Source organism: Neomonachus schauinslandi, chromosome 4 (assembly GCF_002201575.2).
Source record: "Neomonachus schauinslandi chromosome 4, ASM220157v2, whole genome shotgun sequence".
Classification (NCBI taxonomy): Eukaryota; Metazoa; Chordata; class Mammalia; order Carnivora; family Phocidae; genus Neomonachus; species Neomonachus schauinslandi.
In genome coordinates this window covers 170099377-170119267 of record NC_058406.1, presented here as the reverse complement: position 1 = coordinate 170119267, position 19891 = coordinate 170099377, and positions in this window count along the sequence as shown.

The following is a 19891-nucleotide window of genomic DNA, read 5'->3' as shown; positions in this document are numbered from 1 at the left end:
TAAAAAAAATAGATAAATCATCAGCAAGTTGCGGGGCAGTTTCAGGTTTAATATACATGAAATTAGAGCCCTTGAAGAAGGAGGGAGGAGAAAATGTATTTAAGGAATAACACTTACAAATTTTCCAAATTTGATGGAAATTATTAACTCACAGATATAAGAAACTCAATGAACCTCAAGCACAAGAAACAAGAAAACTAAGCCAAAGTACACTGCCTTACTTATTGCTCAGAAATAAAGTTGGATTGGAAGGTTCAACATTATGTTACTCCTCCCCCAAATCGATCTAAATATTCAAAGAAACCACAACCAAATTTCCACCAGAATTCTTTTCCTCCTCCTCCCTCTGTTATTGAATTAACAAGCTGATTTAAAACACTTACGGAAAGACAACCTAGGACAGCCTCTAATAACTGTGAAAGAAGAGAAAATGTTGAAGGACTAATACTACTTGATTTCTAGACTTATTTATTTTTTTTTTTAATTTTTTAAAAGATTTTATTTACTTATTTGACAGAGAGAGACACAGCGAGAGAGGGAACACAAGCAGGGAGAGTGGGAGAGGGAGAAGCAGGCTTCCTGCCGAGCAGGGAGCCCGATGTGGGGCTCGGTCCCAGGACCCTGGGATCATGACCTGAGCCAAAGGCAGACACTTAACGACTGAGCCACCCAGGGGCTCCTAGACTTATTTTAAAGCTATAGTAATCAAAATGTAGTATTGGTGTAAAGATAGAGAAATAGATTAATGAACAGAATAGAGAGTCCAAAAATAGGTTCAAAAGTCTATAAAGAGAAGAAAAAGATAAGTCACAGACGGGAAAATATTTGCAAAGCATTTAACTGATAATAGACTTGTATTCAAAATAAAGAACTTTCAGAGTTCAATGATATGAAAACAAAACACAACAAAAAGGCAAAAATTTAAACAGTCATTTCACCAAAGATTTACATAGCTGGCCAATAAGCATATGAATTCATGCTTAATATCATTAGTCATTAATGAAATGTAAATCAAAACCACAGTGATACCCCTACATGCCTATTAGAATGGTTAAAATAAAAAAACACTGACCATACCAAATATTGGAGAAATATGGAGGAATTGGAACTCCAATGAACTGCTGGTGGGCAAGCAAAATGATGCAACCACTTTGGAAAACAGTTCTTACAAAATTAAATGTATACTTGACATGTAATTCAGCCATCTTGGTCCTAGATAGTTACCTAATAAATGAAAGCAAGTGTCGATACAAAGACTTGTAAGCTTGTGTTCATAGCAGCTTTAAGAGTGAAACACTGGCATCATCCAAACATCCATCAACATGTGAAAGAACAAACCGTAGTCATACAATGGAATACTATTCCCGCAATAAAAAGGAATTAACTCCATATATGATATAACCTGGATCAACTTCAAAATAACTACTCAGAGTGAAAGGAACCAGATTTTTAGAAAGATATATACCATATGATATCATTTTCATAAAAGCCTAAGAAATTCAAAGTGCTACAGAGTGATAGTAGGCCAGGGAAGGGGGAGTGGGAGGAACAGGAGAGATGACATTTGCAGTGGGCACAGGGTTGAGGGCTTTGTTCATTTTCTTGATTGTGGTGATGGTTTCATGGGCATCTCCATAGGCCCCAATTCATCAAACTGTCCACTTCAATACATGCAATTCTTTATGTCAATTATATTTCAATAATTAAAAAATACAGACTGGTGATAATCATCAGGGCAATATATCTCTAACGTCTGCTATTTACAAGGTTCACCCTGGACAATTGGAAAGGTAGGCTCTTGTTCTTTTTTACCTCTCTCCAACATATTCTCCAGTTTCTAGGTTGTTTTTTTTCCCCCCATTTACTCTTTTCAAGTCTTCTAGGACTTGTGTTTTTATATTTTGCTGCCCTAGTCAGAAAGAATAGAGAGAAAGACACATGTAATTGTTACTCAGGTGCCAGGTATTTAACAGAAGGTCCTTGAGACCTATTCACTCTGAGCTGTGACTTTAATTATTACTCTTTAGGAGGTATTACCATTTTAAATGGTAATCTGAGAAGGCTTACCTAACATAAAGCAATGCAGTGCACATGGTGAAATGACAGGTAGTATTACATCTTAGTAGAGTGTTCCTTGACTTGGGGAAGGAGGTCTCCAGGGGTCATTTTCTTTGATCAACAAATAACATATTCTTTCTAAAGTTGGCTTTGAGTCTTCATAATAACAATGACTTTTATTTGTATAGGGTGTTAGTGATTACAAAGTGCTTTCACATTTATTATCTCATTCATGCATGCAAAGGCCTTTTGAGGTGAATTAGCTCCAATTTGTGGATAATAAAGTTGGCAGTTAAGGCAGTTCAGCAACTTGCTTTTTATTCAAAGGCAGAAGTGGAATTTGAACCAAACTAATTTGACTCCCAGTTCAACAATCTATTCTGCAAACATAGTTGCATTCATTTTTTTATACACTTCTATATTTATTGCAGCATTATTTACAATAGCCAAGGTATAGAAGCAACCCAAGTGTCCACCCATAGATGAATGGATAAAGAAGATGTGATACACACACACAATGAACCATATTTTTTAAAATGTCAGTTGCTATGGATGCAATTGGATGATCACAAAGAGAACTTAAAAACAGAACCTCCTGGGGCGCCTGGGTGGCTCAGTTGGTTGGGCGACTGCCTTCGGCTCAGGTCATGATCCTGGAGTCCCGGGATCGAGTCCCGCATCGGGCTCCCTGCTCGGCGGGGGGTCTGCTTCTCCCTCTGACCCTCCTCCCTCTCATGCTCTCTGTCTCTCATTCTCTCTGTCTCAAATAAATAAATAAAATCTTTAAAAAAAAAATAGAACCTCCTGTACAATCTCAAGGTCATGAGCCTGATTAATGACAGAGATGAAAGAAAGCAGAACCCTGGCCTCTTCACTTGCTGTCCAGTCTCTGTGTGCTTAACTAGCCTGTGGGCATAGCTGAAACCAAGTTGGTGCCAGTGCAGGGACTGCTGACCCCATGTGAATCATCACCCTTGTTCAACCCTAACACACAGGTGGAGGAGACGAGCCATGAAAGACTGTGGACTCTGAGAAACAAACTGAGGGTTCTAGAGGGGAGGGGGGTGGGGGGATGGGTTAGCCTGGTGAGGGTATTAAAGAGGGCACGTACTGAATGGAGCACTGGGTGTTATATGCAAACAATGAATCATGGAACACTACATCAAAAAAATTAATTAAAAAAATTGGAAATAATAAATACAACATTCCCCAATTACAAAGCTAGAAATCAGTAACAGATTAAATGATAAAACCAAAGCCTTTTAAAAAAAAATCTGTGCATTTTAAAACATGTTATTAAAACACCATTGGATCGAAATCGAAATACAGATCCAAATTGTGGAATGTCTTTAAAATATCCATAATAAAAACAAAAATCCCAAGATAAATAACCCTTTATCTGCTTTGAGCTTACAGTGTGTCATATGAGGCAGTAATCCCTGCTATCTAAGTTGCAATTATACACCAGCACTATTGTGTCCATCACTCTGGTATTTTGTGTTGTTTCTATTACACCAATGACTACCTTGTCCCTAATCTCAAGACCAGTTGCATTCACTTTAAATGACAAATTCCTTGAAAGCAATGTATTTCTGCCTCCTCTTAACTTCATAAAACCCTTCCTAAAGCAATCAACAATTTTGTTTGATTTATGGTTTGGAATTTGGACATTTTTATTTTATTTTATTTATTTATTTTTTAAAAGATTTTATTTATTTGAGAGAGAGAGAATGAGAGAGAGCAACACACGAGAGGGGATAGGGTCAGAGGGCAAAGCAGACTCCCTGCCGAGCAGGGAGCCCGATGCGGGACTCGATCCAGGGACTCCAGGATCATGACCTGAGCCGAAGGCAGTCACTTAACCAACTGAGCCACCCAGGCGCCCAGAATTTGGACAATTTTAAAGAAATATTTAACTTTAGGTTATCAGAATGGAGCTAGGAGACCCTTCAAAATAATGAAGCAATTTATAGTGAATAAAATGCTATTGATCTTTGGTCTAAATCAGTAGGATTCATGTTTGAGTTCTTGTCCTATTGAACAGAGAAAGGATAAAACAAAGCAGTATGTACATGATTAAGGAGCATAGCGGTATCTCAGCCTTCTTGATCTCCTCTGAACTCCACTTAGTTTAAGAATTTGCTTACACAGCCAGTGAGCATGGTCTTCACCTTCTTTGAGAATTCAAACCACTTTCAGTATCTTACCCTCCATAGAATACAACACCTATGCTAGAAATTATGGCTCTAATTGTAGAAATAGAAAAAAACAGTCCCGTACTTTAAAAGACTACTAATCTAACTAGAAAGGGAAGATTTAAAATTTGTTAAAAACAAGTAAACACAGATACCACTTTTGAGTATCTTTTGGACACTAAAAATTTAATATATCTTGCTTATTTTACAGAGTTCTTAAACCTCAAAAATTTTATATTTTAATTACTTTCTTTCAGATTAAGGAGCTGATTCATAATAAATGGCCTTAGAAAACACAGAAAATGATAGAGACAGGATTTAAATTTTAGTATAACTCCCAAATCATGATCTTCATGTAGGGCTGTTAGAAAAAAGTGAAGGGCCTCTCCCTGTCATATACTCAGACGAAGACAGCCACCTCACTTAATGGTATATTCCCACCGTTAGAGCTCTTTTCTTAGTGGCTGCTTGATGTTGGGTTTCAGTGGTTCCTATGCCTCAACTCAGAACATCTGAGAATAGTCATTCCAGCCTCAGAGCTCCGCATGGATCACCGAGGGCTCATTTTCACTTGCATTGGAGTTCAACCTTTTCTGCCCAATCCTTTGTTTCTCACACCAGCATATAGGGGCTATTCCCTCGTTTATTCCCCTATTAACCTCCCGCATCCAAATCTCCATGTGAAAGTCAACTTCCCAAGCACCTGGGCAGGGACCTATGCCATAGATCAAATCAAGAATTAATTGTACATAAGTACTATTTAAATTATTGAACATTTAAAAAATAATTATACAGGAATGGTGGAGCTGATCTGAATTTGTCATCTTTTCTAGATACACAACGAATAAAATATTTCACAAGGTAATAAGTCATAGTATGATTTATAAGCCAATATTAAGAATAATTGGTCAAAAATAGCTAAACATTTAAATACTCATTTGTATACCATTATTTAGTTTACTTTTGTGCAAAGCATTTTGCAAGTATAGTGAGAGATACCAAGAATTATATAGTATAGCTCCCCTAGAAACCTAAAAAATAATCATAATCATTCACAGAGTTACTGTAAGTGTAATATATTTATACCTTAAAAGATTATTCAAATATGAGGCAAGAGGAGATGAGAGGCAAATGAGAGGCATGGTCAAAGTATGCTTGAAATGCTCAGCTACATATTCGTTAGTATGGGGTAGCTTCCTGCGTTGATGGATGAGATAGTCTTGAGCTATGAGTAAGAACTAGACAAATGAAGTATGCAAACAAAGGTTTTAAATGGGGAAAGAGGGTGAGGAAAAGGACACGGATCACTATTTACAGAAGAATGAGATGATTCGTCTGCTTGTTTGAACATTCCTCCTGGGGAAGAAAAAGGGCCCTGAGCCTTTGTTGGCTGAAGTTTGGGCTTCTAACGGGCCAGAGATGGGCACCACAATAAAAGCTGGAAATCAAATCAGGAAAATCTTTAAGGCAGTATCCAAGGTTGTCACATAGTCCAAGGACTGATAGTCTGCACAGTACTTCAAAGGGTTCTGGTCTGAAGGACAGAAATCAGAGAAATAAAACGGCAGTGAAGTTTACAAAGGTGAGTGGGAGGTTAGATCTGGGATGACTCCCTTAGGATCTTTGGGTACCTGAAAGTCAGTATTTTTATAAAACCTTTCAGTGTTCCTCTATTGGAAGAAAGCAACTATTGAGAACATTGCATTGGTGTGAGTATATCGTTCACAATGGAGATGCATAGGAGACACAATTAAAGAGGTAATTTGACAAATCTACTTTTGTCTTTGTTACACTGAATTCAAATAATGCTAACATGGGGTTTTATGGTGGTAACTCATGCCTTGACATTGTCATATTTTATTAATAATCAAAACAATTTTCCAAAGAGTTTCTGTCTCTTGTATCCTATAATAATAATAATTGATTTCACATATTCAGCGAAGTGAGAGATTTAGTGAGGCAACCAGTGGCCTGGGGAATGAAAAAGTAGTTGGCTTGAGCTATGCTTACTTGGCCCTAAATTTTATTTCTTAAGATTCAAGGCTGATGTTAAGATGATTGAATGGCGAATGCCAAAGGGTGTTTCTCAGTTGCTTCCTGGAAGTACTGCTGGCTGCTTCATTCCCCTGCTTTTCAGGGCAATTGCTTGAATCTATTATTTCATTAAATTATTCATTTAGTGAACACTTATTATATATCAGTTATATTCCTGCAACTCTTACAAATGTTCAGAGGGACAGAGTCCCAGTGGTGCAGTGTGGTGGGACTTGAAGCTTAAAGCACAAAGGTGAACAGGATGCCATTTCTGCCTTCAAATACTCACAATAAACTACATATAAGAGGTATATAACTGTGGAATGTACTGGGCCCTTACCTGTGCTCCAAGGATAGGGATAGATACGAGCCATCTATTAATGACATGATAAAAGTCCTTTGTAAATTACACTACTCAAAGACAGGATCCACATAACATTTCCTAGGCAATGGTATAATATTTTCCCTTCTTCCACCAATAAAAGTTGGAGTTAGACTCCAAAACAATCAAAGTAGGTGAGAATCAACTTCTAAAAATTACCTTATTCGTTCTATTTGTAGAAGTATATTGACAAAATATTGGTGCCAAGAGTTCTAAGGGATAAAAATACGAATAAAACAGAAGTTATGAAGACAAGTGAGACTTTGTCTCAGAGACGGGCAATTCATTTCTTCAACCAGCATTCACTTGTTGATTTCCTGCCATGTGTCCAGTTTTGCACCGGAAGATATTTCCATCATAATCTTATGGAATCTGGGCCACACATTTTTCAAGCAGAATATTATGAAAGTATTTGTTACTTTTAGGGCCCTAATAGCACTATCTACTGAGAACAGATTAAAAAAAAAAAAAAAAGAACAGCTAACAGTATTCCAAAGTGAGAAGAAATTACTTCTGATTTTTAAACATTTTTACATTTCAGTGTTTTTATGTTTAGTTCTATTTAGCAATTATCGCACATTTACTATATCCAAATCTTATGGAAGGATTGTCAGACTGTCAAGTGGGATTAAGCTATTCAAAAAGTTCATTATTTATTGGGAAAGAAAGAAAAAAACTCCATGAAAAGATAGGACATGATACATATTTCTACAGCTCTTATGTAGATATGCCAAAAGTGGTTAAACACCAGGCAGAGACAGTGATTAATAATGCAAAAGGAAAAGTAGAGAAAAAAATTGTTTTGCTGTTTTTTTTGTAGTGTGCGTGTGTGTATGACTCCGTGCAAGTGTGATGAATCAAGACTCATTGGAAATACATCTTTTCTTTACAAAAGCCAAGGACATTAATAAAGGCCACCCTTTGAGCAGAGATCTAAAAGCCACTCTTGAATTCTTATTTGCTGACAACTGTAGCTAACAATTTTGTAGGGAATGCTATGGAAGTAAAGTTGTATTTTCCACATTAAAGATATTTGAACTCAAGATAAAATTGACATCTACTATGGAAAAATGAATATACAAAGTCTAAATTTTAACTTTTTTGTATGAGAGCCTGAAATATCTTGGCAAGCCTCTGTTAGAAATGGTATAAAAAAGTACTAATCCCAATATGGAAGAGCATGGGATATGACAACAAATGAACAAACAAATAAGTAATAAATGAGCAAAAGCAATCTGAGGTAGTGAGGAAAACCTAAGAAAATAGTCGAGAAGAGAGGAGTATAAAGAATAAACTAAGGAAAATCAAAGAGAGTGTGATGGAAAAAAAATCAAGGCTGGATTGTAGGGAAAATACTTATTTTTGGATTATCATTATCTTGTCCTTATTCAGTTCAAATTCAGCTGGAAGATTCTCAGCTAGAAGTAGATGAAAAGGTATACTGATGTGGGACCAATCACGAAAACACGGTTCATGCCCGGTAGTTCAGTGGAAGACATTGCATACAGCAAAATAGCTATGAAAGTGTTGGAGGCTGAGAAGCCAATCAGAGGACAGTGAAACAAACCAGAGATTAACAAAGCAGAGGGCCAGGAACACTCCCTGGGCTGGAGAATTAAAGGAGATAGAACAGACGCCAGAAGCCAGCAGCACATCGAGTAAAATATAGGATCCTGGAGGACACACAGCCACCCCTGAAACCAGCGCCCAAAGCCAAATGAAGGGAAGGAATACCCTAGATTGTCCTTCCTCCCAGCACTGCTAACACTTCCATTTGCTAGTTAAAACCATCCAGAAATGCAGTTTGCTGCAATCAGATTTGCATGACAGAGCAAAGCAGGGAGACTGGGGACTGGATCTCAGGGCAGAGAAACAAAGGAGAAGCCCGGAGACTAAAGAAAAGCACCGAAAAACCCCCAAACAAACAAACAAACAAAAAACACACAGAAAGATCAGCAGTGCAAAGAATAATTCGGCCTCGTTGAAGTGAGGGCAAAATGCCAATTTATCAAATGGGACTAGATAAGAGGAATTAGAACAAGAACCCTGAGGATCCAACTAAACAAGCCAGGTGAGGAAATAGCATGAGCATATAGAACTTCAATTTTGAAAAGGCCATTCAAATAGAATTACCTTAAAAATGGGATGTAGATAGGAAATCACAGGAGTTAACCTAAGCTCTTTCTAAACCTTGTTCACTGTTAGAGAATTAACTTTTCCTATCCCACCAGGTCAGGCTTTTTCTGGATCAGGGTTCAGGGGCGCTGGGAGCAGATGGATGGCTTTCCCTGCTATGTGCTTCTCACAAAAGAGGGACTGAAATACACTGAACTTAGGTGTCTATGAATTGTAAATTCCTTTGGGTACCTGTGCATCTATGTGTCTGTGTTTACATTTAACTGTGCCATTCATTACACCAGGTTATGTAGTATAACCTAATGTAAAATAAAATAGAGACTTTAGTACACAGTATCTAGTGTCATACTAGACATAGAGCAATCATTCAGAAATGCGAGTTAATCATGTTGTTTCAAGAAACTGTATACATAATTTGGCTCCATTCCTGGACTTCTAAGGAAATGAGGGTCCTTTATTTTATGTCTTTGAGCTACTGTAAAGTGAGGACTACTGTTGAGTTTCTAAGTAGATTACATGGCAAAAAGAGCAAGTGATTTAGAATAGTGTCTTGTTCATAGTAAGTACATGACTTTGTTTTATTTTTATGCTTTATACCACCTTTTTAATTGTTTTAGTAAAATTAAAGTTACCCACTTTGGATAAAGAATTATTTTATATATTTGATCCCAAACTGGTGCCCAAAGTAGAGAAGATAGATGAAATAAACAGCACCCTTTTTAACATCCTGTGTATAACACATAACCAGATGTGTATTTATTCAACAGCCGCTCCATTTAGACAGATGACACCTAAGTGTGTATCTTTCCTGACCCTCAATCATGTACAGTAAACTGTCCATGAAACATCCCCATCTGGATATACCCAATCATTTCAGGCTCATCATTTCCAACTTAGAACTTAACTCTTGTTGTTAGCTATTTGGGGGAAAGCACCATTAAAAATCAGTTCTTAAGTGAGAGTTTATGAATTATTTTTTATTTTTTTAATAGGTTGCTTCTACTTCCAATTGTTAACCATGTATTTTAAGTCTATTTCCTCTATATTTTTAAACCAATCTACCTTTACTCACCCCATTGCCAGCACTTTAATACAGAATACCATAATCACTTGGCCAGATTACTGACAGGCTCCCAAATTAATTATCTCCCATCCCAAACTGTATGGTCTCTCTATGTACTAATATATTGTCTTCATTTTATAACGTGAGTGTGGTTGATTTTGCAAGCATCCACATTTGATTATGCAATTTTTGTACATAAAGCTCTTAAAATGTCCTTGCTTTCAGCATAAACCTTCTTTGACATGGAATATAAATGTCGATATAACCTGCTCCCACTTTATCTCATGGCCTCATCTTACACAACCCCTTACATTCTATTACAATCTCCAGGACACTAAACATCTTATAGTTCCGCAAGAACACTCCAAGCTGATCTGATGTTCCCTTCTCTGCAACATTCTTTTTTTTTTTTTTTTTTTTTTTTACTTAGCCCATCTTTTATAACTATGTCACTTTGAACACAACCTAAAAGGAGAAGAGAACATAGCTAGGGAGAAATCTAGAATGTTATGGAAGTAGTCTTGGCACGTGAGAAGAATTGGTGGTCTAGCATGTTGACACCAGAAATGGAGGGAAAAGAATGAATCCTAGTAACAGCTCAGTGGATTCTATTAAAAAGTAATGAACAGATAAACTTCCAAGAGAATACTGGTGACATTAGGAGAAATAAGGAAATTGACAATGGGAGCTGTGCCTTTGTCTCTCTGTCTATAAAATGGGAATGATAATTGTCTGCTTTACACTTATCCTATAGAGCTAATGTGAAAATAATATAACAACTGTGGAAGTGCTTTGAAGTAATGCATTTCTATACAGTTTGAAAAGCTTTAGTTCATGAATTGGCCAGACCACATGGTACTGTTAGGATTTTGGAGCTACTCTCTTTTCCATGGGAATCTCCATCCCGCATGCAGCATCGGAGTATACTTGTCAGTAATTGCTGCCAGAAAAATTCTGCACGGTTCTCGAATAATTCCAACTGGTACTTTTATCTGAAATGATAGTATGTAGGTGTATTCTTTGACAAATGGAATTTTTCTGTGCAAAAGAGTTTTTCTTTTAGGCAACTAAGTAGGACTTGGTGTGCAGGTAAATTTCTGCACAGAGACCTTAAAGCCAGAGTGGAGGAGAGAGTTAAATGAACTCAACTGCTAATACCAGGCTTCAGAGAAGGGATCAGAAAACTGACGCCAGATTATTCATCTGGCTAATTTTCAGCCAGTTGGGAGAATACAAAAGAAAACAAATATGTCACAATTGGGCTCTATATTAAAAAACACACATAAACGCACACAAACTGTTTGGCAAACGAGGACAGGGAATCAGTTATTTTTTTCTGAGGTAAAGATTTTTAGATAGCAAAATGTGTGCTTTAACTCTGCTTCTGGTACCTCATTCTTAGGGGCTCAAACATGCAGGACGCTTAAAAATAAAGCTGAGATTTTTCAAGCTATATGTCTATGGATCAGTTTGTTTAAATATATTACTTCCAAGAAGAAGACATGCAGTAGATGTTTCTCTGTAGTCGGATTTTTGTTTCCTTCCAAATTTCAAAAATTTCTTTCCAAATTTCTTTCTCATATTCATATGAAAGAAAATGAAAATCATAACTAATGACAAAAAGAAAAAATTAAAACTTTGAAGAAAAATCATCAGAAATTGATTTTATTTATGACCATGACAGTAAAAGCCCAGAATGGAAGGTACCACAAAAATATCTAAATGAAGGCAAAATCTTTTTGAAATTTATTTTCTCTTCTTTTCCCCACCCCCCTCTTTTTAAAGAAGCAGATAGGAGAAAAAATACTTATAAATTTAACAGACCAGTTAGTTTTAATAAAGTATGATCTTTGAGGATAATTTAAACTATTATTTCCCAATTTCCTATAGAGGAATACATAATCTTGCAAAATACATAAATTGTGTAGCTGCTGTATGGATTTACATTTCACCCCCTTCCTGTAACATTTCTGCCAGGTCAGTATATCTGGATATGTAAGAATGTTTGGCTGCAATTCCAGATCCTTAATATTTGAGGTAATTTTGCCAAAGAACATGCTTTTAGGGAGTTCAGATATGACCAGATGCAGGTAGTTCCAACTGAAACCACAGGTCCTCCACAGGTCATTTATGGAGATTTCTTTTCTTTTCTTTTCTTTTTTTCCATTTATTTGACAGAGACACAGCGAGAGAGGGAACACAAGCATGGGGGAGTGGGAGATTTCTTTGGTTGGTTTAATCTCCCATTCTGAAGAAACTTCTGGCTTAGAAAATGCAGATGAATATGGCCATCCTATCCATCTCCCCAAAATGTCCTGAGTCTAAAGTAAGTCCACATGTGAAAGTGCTTTGGGAGTGGGGGGAGAGGGAGAGTCAAGAGCATTGCATAAAACCAATAAATGTTGTGAAATGCAGACACTGAACAAAAATGACTCCCAGGAAACCTTCTTTGTGTGCCTGAGAATATAAAAGTATCAACCAAATTGGCTAGAACAGAAGTTTCGGAATTAGTTTTCACTTCATTCCCAAATATTTTTTTTAGTAACTTGTCGGTTTGTATGGTGAATCCACTTAGGTGCCTTTAAGTAGAAACTACAGGGCAGCCAGCAGAGCCCACGTTCTGAATAGCATCTGTGACATGCTTCGTTGACTTGGTGATAGAGATACCCCACAAGTCCAATGGTGTCCCTTTGCAACGTGACAACTGCAGAGGGAATTTTGTGTATTAACTGTTCAAATCGAGGAAAGGCCTGGACTAACACTGAGACAACTCATCTCCTAACGTCATTGCCTTTATTACACGAGTAATGCATTTGAGACTGTTCTATTACTGTCATGGAAAAAAGCTTTATACTTTGCTGTTCATGTGTTTACACACACAGTTCACACATTTTTTATCTTGCTTTTTGTGGGATTCCCTGTGGTTGACCTCCTTTGTGTCCTTATCATTAGTTTTACTCTACAGAGTTCAGGAAGAGCCTGTCTGCAGTTGTGAATCTTTGCCCACATTTCTAGAGTTGCGGACTCCTTATCTTTTATTAATGATTAAGACCATTTCAACCACACACTTCTTTTCACTTTTGTGCCCTGCTACAGTGGTTTGAGAAGTGGAGACCACGTCACACCTTCTTTTGTGTTTTTTTTTTCCTGTAAATTCTGTCAGTTTTCTTTGGAAGAAGTAGCTGAAGCACAACACTTTTTAAAAACTCTTTTCAACTTCTTTTAGGGCAAATTTTTCATCTTTATCAACTGCACATCATTAATTATGGAGCATCATAGAACTAAGCTAGTCTTTTTTAAAAATTTTATTTTATTATGTTAATCACCATACATTACATCATTAGTTTTTGATGTAGTGTTCCATGATTCATTGTTTGCATATAACACCCTGTGCTCCATTCAGTACGTGCCCTCCTTAATACCCATCACCAGGCTAACCCATCCCCACACCCCCCTCCCCTCTAGAACCCTCAGTTTGTTTCTCAGAGTCCACAGTCTCTCATGGTTAGTCTCCCCCTCCGATTTCCCCCCCTTCATTTTTCCCTTCCTACTATCTTCTTTTTTTAAAACATATAATGTATTATTTGTTTCAGAGGTAGAGGTCTGTGATTCAACAGTCTTACACAATTCACAGCGCTCACCATAGCACATACCCTCCCCAATGTCTATCACCCAGCCACCCCATCCCTCCCACCCCCCACCACTCCAGCAACCCTCAAGAACTAAGCTAGTCTTAATGGTTGTACCATATCCTGAAATCCAAACTATGTTATCATTTCACTGTGCTATGTGAAGTAAACAAGTACTGGTCTGGAACGATTGGTTATAATTTGGTGTTTACCCTGGTATTGTCTTGTGAAGACACATTTCCCACTATACCAATTTTTCCCTCATTCTATTGTGTCATCAGTTACTTTCTTCCTAGTCATTTCTGTAGGCATAAAGGCATGCCTTAGCAGTCCTGTCAAAACAAACCAACAAGCAAGCCAACAAACAAAATGCACATGCAAAGAAATTTTGACCACCTGATTCCTTTAGTTAGGTTCCCAATTCCCCAATATGCTTCAACACTAAGCTCTTCAAAACACCACCTACTCTTCCTGTTCCCTCTTCCTTGACACTCAGTCCCTTTTCAGACAACTCCAGTTGGTCTTTTAATTCCAACCTCTCAGTAAAATGTCTCCCAGCTAGGCTGCTAGTGAACCCAGTATCATCAGAACCCATGATTGGTATTCTGTCTTTGTCTTACCAAGACTCTCACACTCATTTAAGAGTTGAAATAATTCCTTTGCTCTAAAAATATTTTCCTTTCTTAGTTTGCATGACCCCAACTTTTTCTATCTCATGATCCTTTTCTATGTCATACTCCTTGACCTTCTTAATAGATTTGGTCATGTTCCAGGCTCTTTTGCCATATTTTCTTCTCTATTTACATTTTCCCCTTGGATACTGTATATCCTCAAATAATGTATAAAAAAACTAGTGACCTTCAATTTATATCTCCAATCTAAAAGTCTCTCCTGAGCTGCATAGTCATAATTGTATATGCTCTATTTTGTGTTTGCTTTTGAGAGTACAATAAGCATGTCAAAATTACATTGGCAAGAACAGAGCTATTTTCCTCCACATGCCCCCAAATGACTCTTCCTCCAAGTTTTCGCTAATCTTAGTAAATGACACTATTTTTCACTCAGTTGTTTTGTTTTAAAATCTAGAAGTCATCTTGAATTCATCTATTTCCTTCATATTGTACAGCTAATAAATCAGAGGATCCAGGAGGATATACCTTCAAAATATACCCTGAATCCAATCACTTATCTTTGTTGCCACTTCTACAATCTGAGCCATTTCTATTTCTCAACTAGAACAGCACAGAAGCTTCTTATTGGTCTCCCTGCCTCTAATATTGCGTTTCTTTGCTCTGTCTTCTACGTGGAAGCCATGGTTATCTTTTTAAAAGCATTCCTTAAATCATAAACCCCACTGATTAAAATATCAGCCAATGGTGTTCCATTATACTTTATCCAAATATAAGGCCCTAATAGTAAACAGGGTTTGCCTGAGTTGGCTCAGATGACTTCTCTTTACTCTTAATTCTGTGTATTGATTTTCAGCCACACTTGCTTAAATTTGTTTTCACATACAAAATCCAAGTCCCTTTTCTTAGCTAAAACTTTTGTTTGGAATGTTCTACTTTCTAATAATCTGGTCTGTATCTCTGCCTCAGAGAGATCTTCCTTAACCATTGTTGCCTCCCCTCCCTCTGGCAAGCACAAATCCCTTTCTACAACTTAACCTACTTTTGTCTTCTTCATGGATTTATCAGTTCTTGAAGCTGTTTATTTATGATCAGTTTCCCCTATTAGAAAGTGAGCTCTGTGAATAGAGAATCTATGTCTGTACTATTCTAACTTGCCCCCAAAGCCAAGAATATCTGACCCTGGTAAGAGCACAATAAATTTCTTTCTGAAATTGTCTCATTTAATTTTCATGATGATACAATGAAAGATATTGCTACCATGCAATTGAAAATCCTGAGCACAGTTTTTTGTTTTTTGAGTTTTCGTTACTGTTATTATTTTTGGTTTCATAACACCTCTTTCAGCAGGCTTACTATGTATTAGGCAGTCTGCAGAGCACTTTATTTCCTTTAGGTGTTTCAATCTTTACACCACCTTGGGGATTTGTAGGATCTCCCCAGCCTCCCTTTTATCCAAGGATAGCTTTTTAACACAGCATTAGATAAATGAAACATAAGCAGAGGCTTCTTGAAGAGTGTTTGCTTTTGAGAGTACACTAGAGGAGAGTACACTTCTCCTTCTGTCTGCCTTAAAATCCATGGGTATGATGCCTAAATTTGCAGCATTCATCTTGTACATAAGTACAAGCTGGGAATATCTGAGAGTCACCCTGATGCAGCTGAGCTTTTGAACCACTGCCAGCAGCTAGCTCTCTCCAGATGCCTTGTAATTTGAAGAGAGAGGCACAAAAAAGCAATCCCTTGTTTGTTTCAGCCACTGTTAGGTGGATTTACTTGAAATTAAAAGCATTCTAGCATCAAACAATTGTCAAGGTTTAAAAAAGTCGCATATAATGAATAATCTTTATTTAAAGGAATGACTTTGCATTATTTCCAACTTTCAGGTAGCAAGGCATGATCTATTATGTATATTCAATAAGCATCTGTCTTTTGAAGTGATTGGGGTGGCTGGGTGATAGACACTGGGGAGGGTATGTGCTATGGTGAGCGCTGTGAATTGTGTAAGACTGTTGAATCACAGACCTGTACCTCTGAAACAAATAATACATTATATGTTTAAAAAAGAAAAAGAAGAAGATAGTAGGAAGGGAAAAATGAAGGGGGGGAAATCAGAGGGGGAGACTAACCATGAGAGACTATAGACTCTGAGAAACAAACTGAGGGTTCTAGAGGGGAGGGGCGTGGGGGGATGGGTTAGCCTGGTGATGGGTATTAAAGAGGGCATGTACTGGGGCGCCTGGGTGGCTCAGTCGTTAAGCATCTGCCTTCGGCTCAGGTCATGATCCCAGGGTCCTGGGATCGAGCCCCGCATCAGGCTCCCTGCTCTACAGGAAGCCTGCTTCTCCCTCTTCTACTCCCCCTGCTTGTGTTCCCTCTCTCACTGTGTCTCTCTCTGTCAAATAAATAAATAAAATCTTAAAAAAAAAAAAAAGAGGGCATGTACTGAATGGAGCACTGGGTGTTATATGCAAACAATGAATCATGGGACACTACATCAAAAACTAATGATGTGGGCGCCTGGGTTGCTCAGTTGGTTAAGCGACTGCCTTCGGCTCAGGTCATGATCCTGGAGTCCCGGGATCGAGTCCCACATCGGGCTCCCTGCTCAGCGGGGGGTCTGCTTCTCCCTCTGACCCTCTCCCCTCTCATGCTCTCTATCTCTCATTCTCTCTCTCAAATAAATAAATAAAATCTTAAAAAAAAAAAAAACTAATGATGTAATGTATGGTAATTAACATAACATAATAAAATTTTAAAAATGTAAAATAGAAAAAAAAAGTACACTAACGTGTCCCATCCTTCAATTTTTGTCATTCCACAATAGAAATGTCAGTACACATTAATATCCCTTTGGGCAATATTTCTCAATCTTAAGTGTTCCTCATAATTCCCTGTGGATTTTTCAAATGTAAACACTTAGAAATAGTCATTGTATCAAGATTCAAGAAGATATATATCTGTATAGATATCCTATATGTATATATAACATTTTTGTATGTGTCGTACATTATATATAATATAGTTTAAACATAATTTTACTATATGGGCAATTCTGGAATATATTATAGTTTAGAAATCACTGCCTAAATCTTATACTATATGATTATGTATAAATAATCCTCAGTTTCATAACATTAAACCAGAGTATTTTATTCAGTTAATCAGTTAGCTCCAACCTGAGTGGACTATAGAAGAACTAAACAGGATTAGGTAAAATTCAAATAAATATTGTAGAATGGGCATAGGGTTTGTAGATCATTCGTGGAGATGGGAGCCTTGTTTAAAAGCATTGAGCAGCAGGTACAGAGGGGCACTCACTGAATGTAATAAGGGATGGGGAGGAAGTTGGTTGACAACAACAGAGACCCATTACCTCAAAGTTGCCCTTGCTTTTGCTACAAATTCCACTATTTCTCAGCTTTTCAAAAATATCCTGGGTAGGTCGTTATTTTAATAGTTTACTTAATCACTCCTCAACTGCTTTGTTTGGCAGAAAGAATTAACATAGACAGCTGTTTTCTATCAGTTAGCTACAATTAGTTGTGCCATGTAACAAACCACCTGAAAACTTAGTGACTTAAAACAACATCTATTTATGATTTCTCCAAAGTCTATGAATCAGCTGAGTGGTTCTGCCCATCTGAGCCAGGCATGGCTGATCTCAGCTGAGCTTCCTCATGCATTTATGTCAGTTGGAGAGAGGTTAACTCTTCTAGGATATTTTCAACTGGGATGACAGGACTTTGTACCACATGGTCTCTCTTTTTCCAAGAGACTTTTCTGGGATTGTTCTCATGGTGTGGGAGGGATTCAAAAGAGGAAGTGAACACCCGCAAGTATTTTCTATGCCTCTGCTTATGGCAAGTCAGTAATTATCCTAATGGCCAAAGCAATTCACATGGTTCAACCTAGAATCACCATGGAAAGAAACCAAAGGACATGAATAAAGGAAGGCTGGAAAACTAGGGCCAATTAACCCAATGGTAATTTATTTCAACACTTTAGATTTACAGTAATTGTTGAAAAGATTGATAGTTTCCCACCATGACATCTAAACTGTTCTTTCTCCTGAGTAGTGGAAATTTTATTTTTGGTGGGAATATGCCCACCTGGGATTAAAGACTATATTTCCTTCCTCCCTTGGAACTATGTGTAACCATGTGACTAAGCACCAAAGTAGTGTAAGTAGTAATGATCAATGGTAATTCTAGAAAGATCTCTTCAAAAGATTTTATCTTGGCTTTGCCATCTTATCATTTCTTTTTCTTCTGGGTTCTAGCACCAATTTAGGGATCAGAGAACCATCAGCCAGTTTTTACTATGAAATGACCATGAAGAGGAAAACCACATATTATAATGATGGAGTAGAGAAATTGGAGCTTATGTCCCAACAGCACTATGGAGCCATTATAATAGCTATGTAATGCCTACTTTTGGACTTGTTCTCTCATGAAAAAGAAAGAAACTTCAATCTTTTCCAAACACTATGATATTCTTGTCATTTCTAGCTAAGTCTAACTTGGTATAGATCTGCAGATCTCAAATATCTTATAAACACTAATAAATTATCTATTTTTTTACAAAGAGGGGAGCCATATAAGGCAAAAATAAAACCCTGGCTATGAAAACATTTTAATAGGTTTCTTTTATGTAGGACTTCTCAGAACCTTAAATGCTAATAAGTATATTGAATTACTAAGAAGTGTATAGAATTCCATGTTTGCTATTAGACTGTAGAGTCAAGATGTGTGTTTTCCAGAATATAGAGTTTTGCAAAAACTCTATTTTATGGTTTATATAAGCTATACCAATATAGTACAATGCCCATAGTTTCAACTTTTTTTTCCCCTAATTATCAAGCTAAATACTATTTATGTCACCAACTACTCTCTGTAAGAAAATAGGACCACAGGACACCAACTGATATTGTTGTGTAAGAAAGTAGGGGGGGGGTGGTCCTAATTTTGATTGGGATAAGAATGGAGAGGGAAAGATTTTCTGTAGCAAAGAGTTTGTAATAAATTATCTCACTACAGTGTCTGCAACATAAGAAAAATGGGCATCTATAGAGAATGAGCTGTATAATTTGTGCCTGTTTTTTCTAATAAGAGACACCAAACTAAAGGAAAGGAAAAAGACCAATGCTAAGAAAATAAACTCACAAGGATAAAGAAAAGGGTATTTTCTGTTTGCTATTTCCTGGTTCGCTTTGGAATATTTCTTTTTTCATGGAATTTATTTTAGCTTGGCATCAGCCTGTGAAAAAGGTGATCTCTCAAACTAGAACATTTTCTCAAGGCTTCCCAGCTGTAAAAATAATGAGTGATTCTTAGAAAAGAACCAAGTAGTTCCTGAATATGGCCTCTGAGGATGGATACTCTAGCTGTAGAATTTTCTCTGGTGATTTTCTGAATATTTAATGACTCTTTATTTCACAATTTCTAACTTCTTTTAAACTAAGCTCAATGTAATCAGCAAGAGTACATTTTATTTTTAATTGAAGTAGAGTTGACACACAATGTTACATTAGATTCAGGTGTACGACATAGTGATTGGACAACTCTAGATCTTATGCTCTGCTCACCAAGGAATGTTTACATTTCAAATGCAGCTCAGCAGTAGTTTATCCAACATCTAATATTCCCAGAGTCCTGTATAGGATGCTGTGGAGAGTGTACTGTATAAGGTATTGAGTCCTTGTCGACATGGTGTTTATATTCTGATTGGATTGGCTAATATGATACAAAGTAGAATGTGTTTGG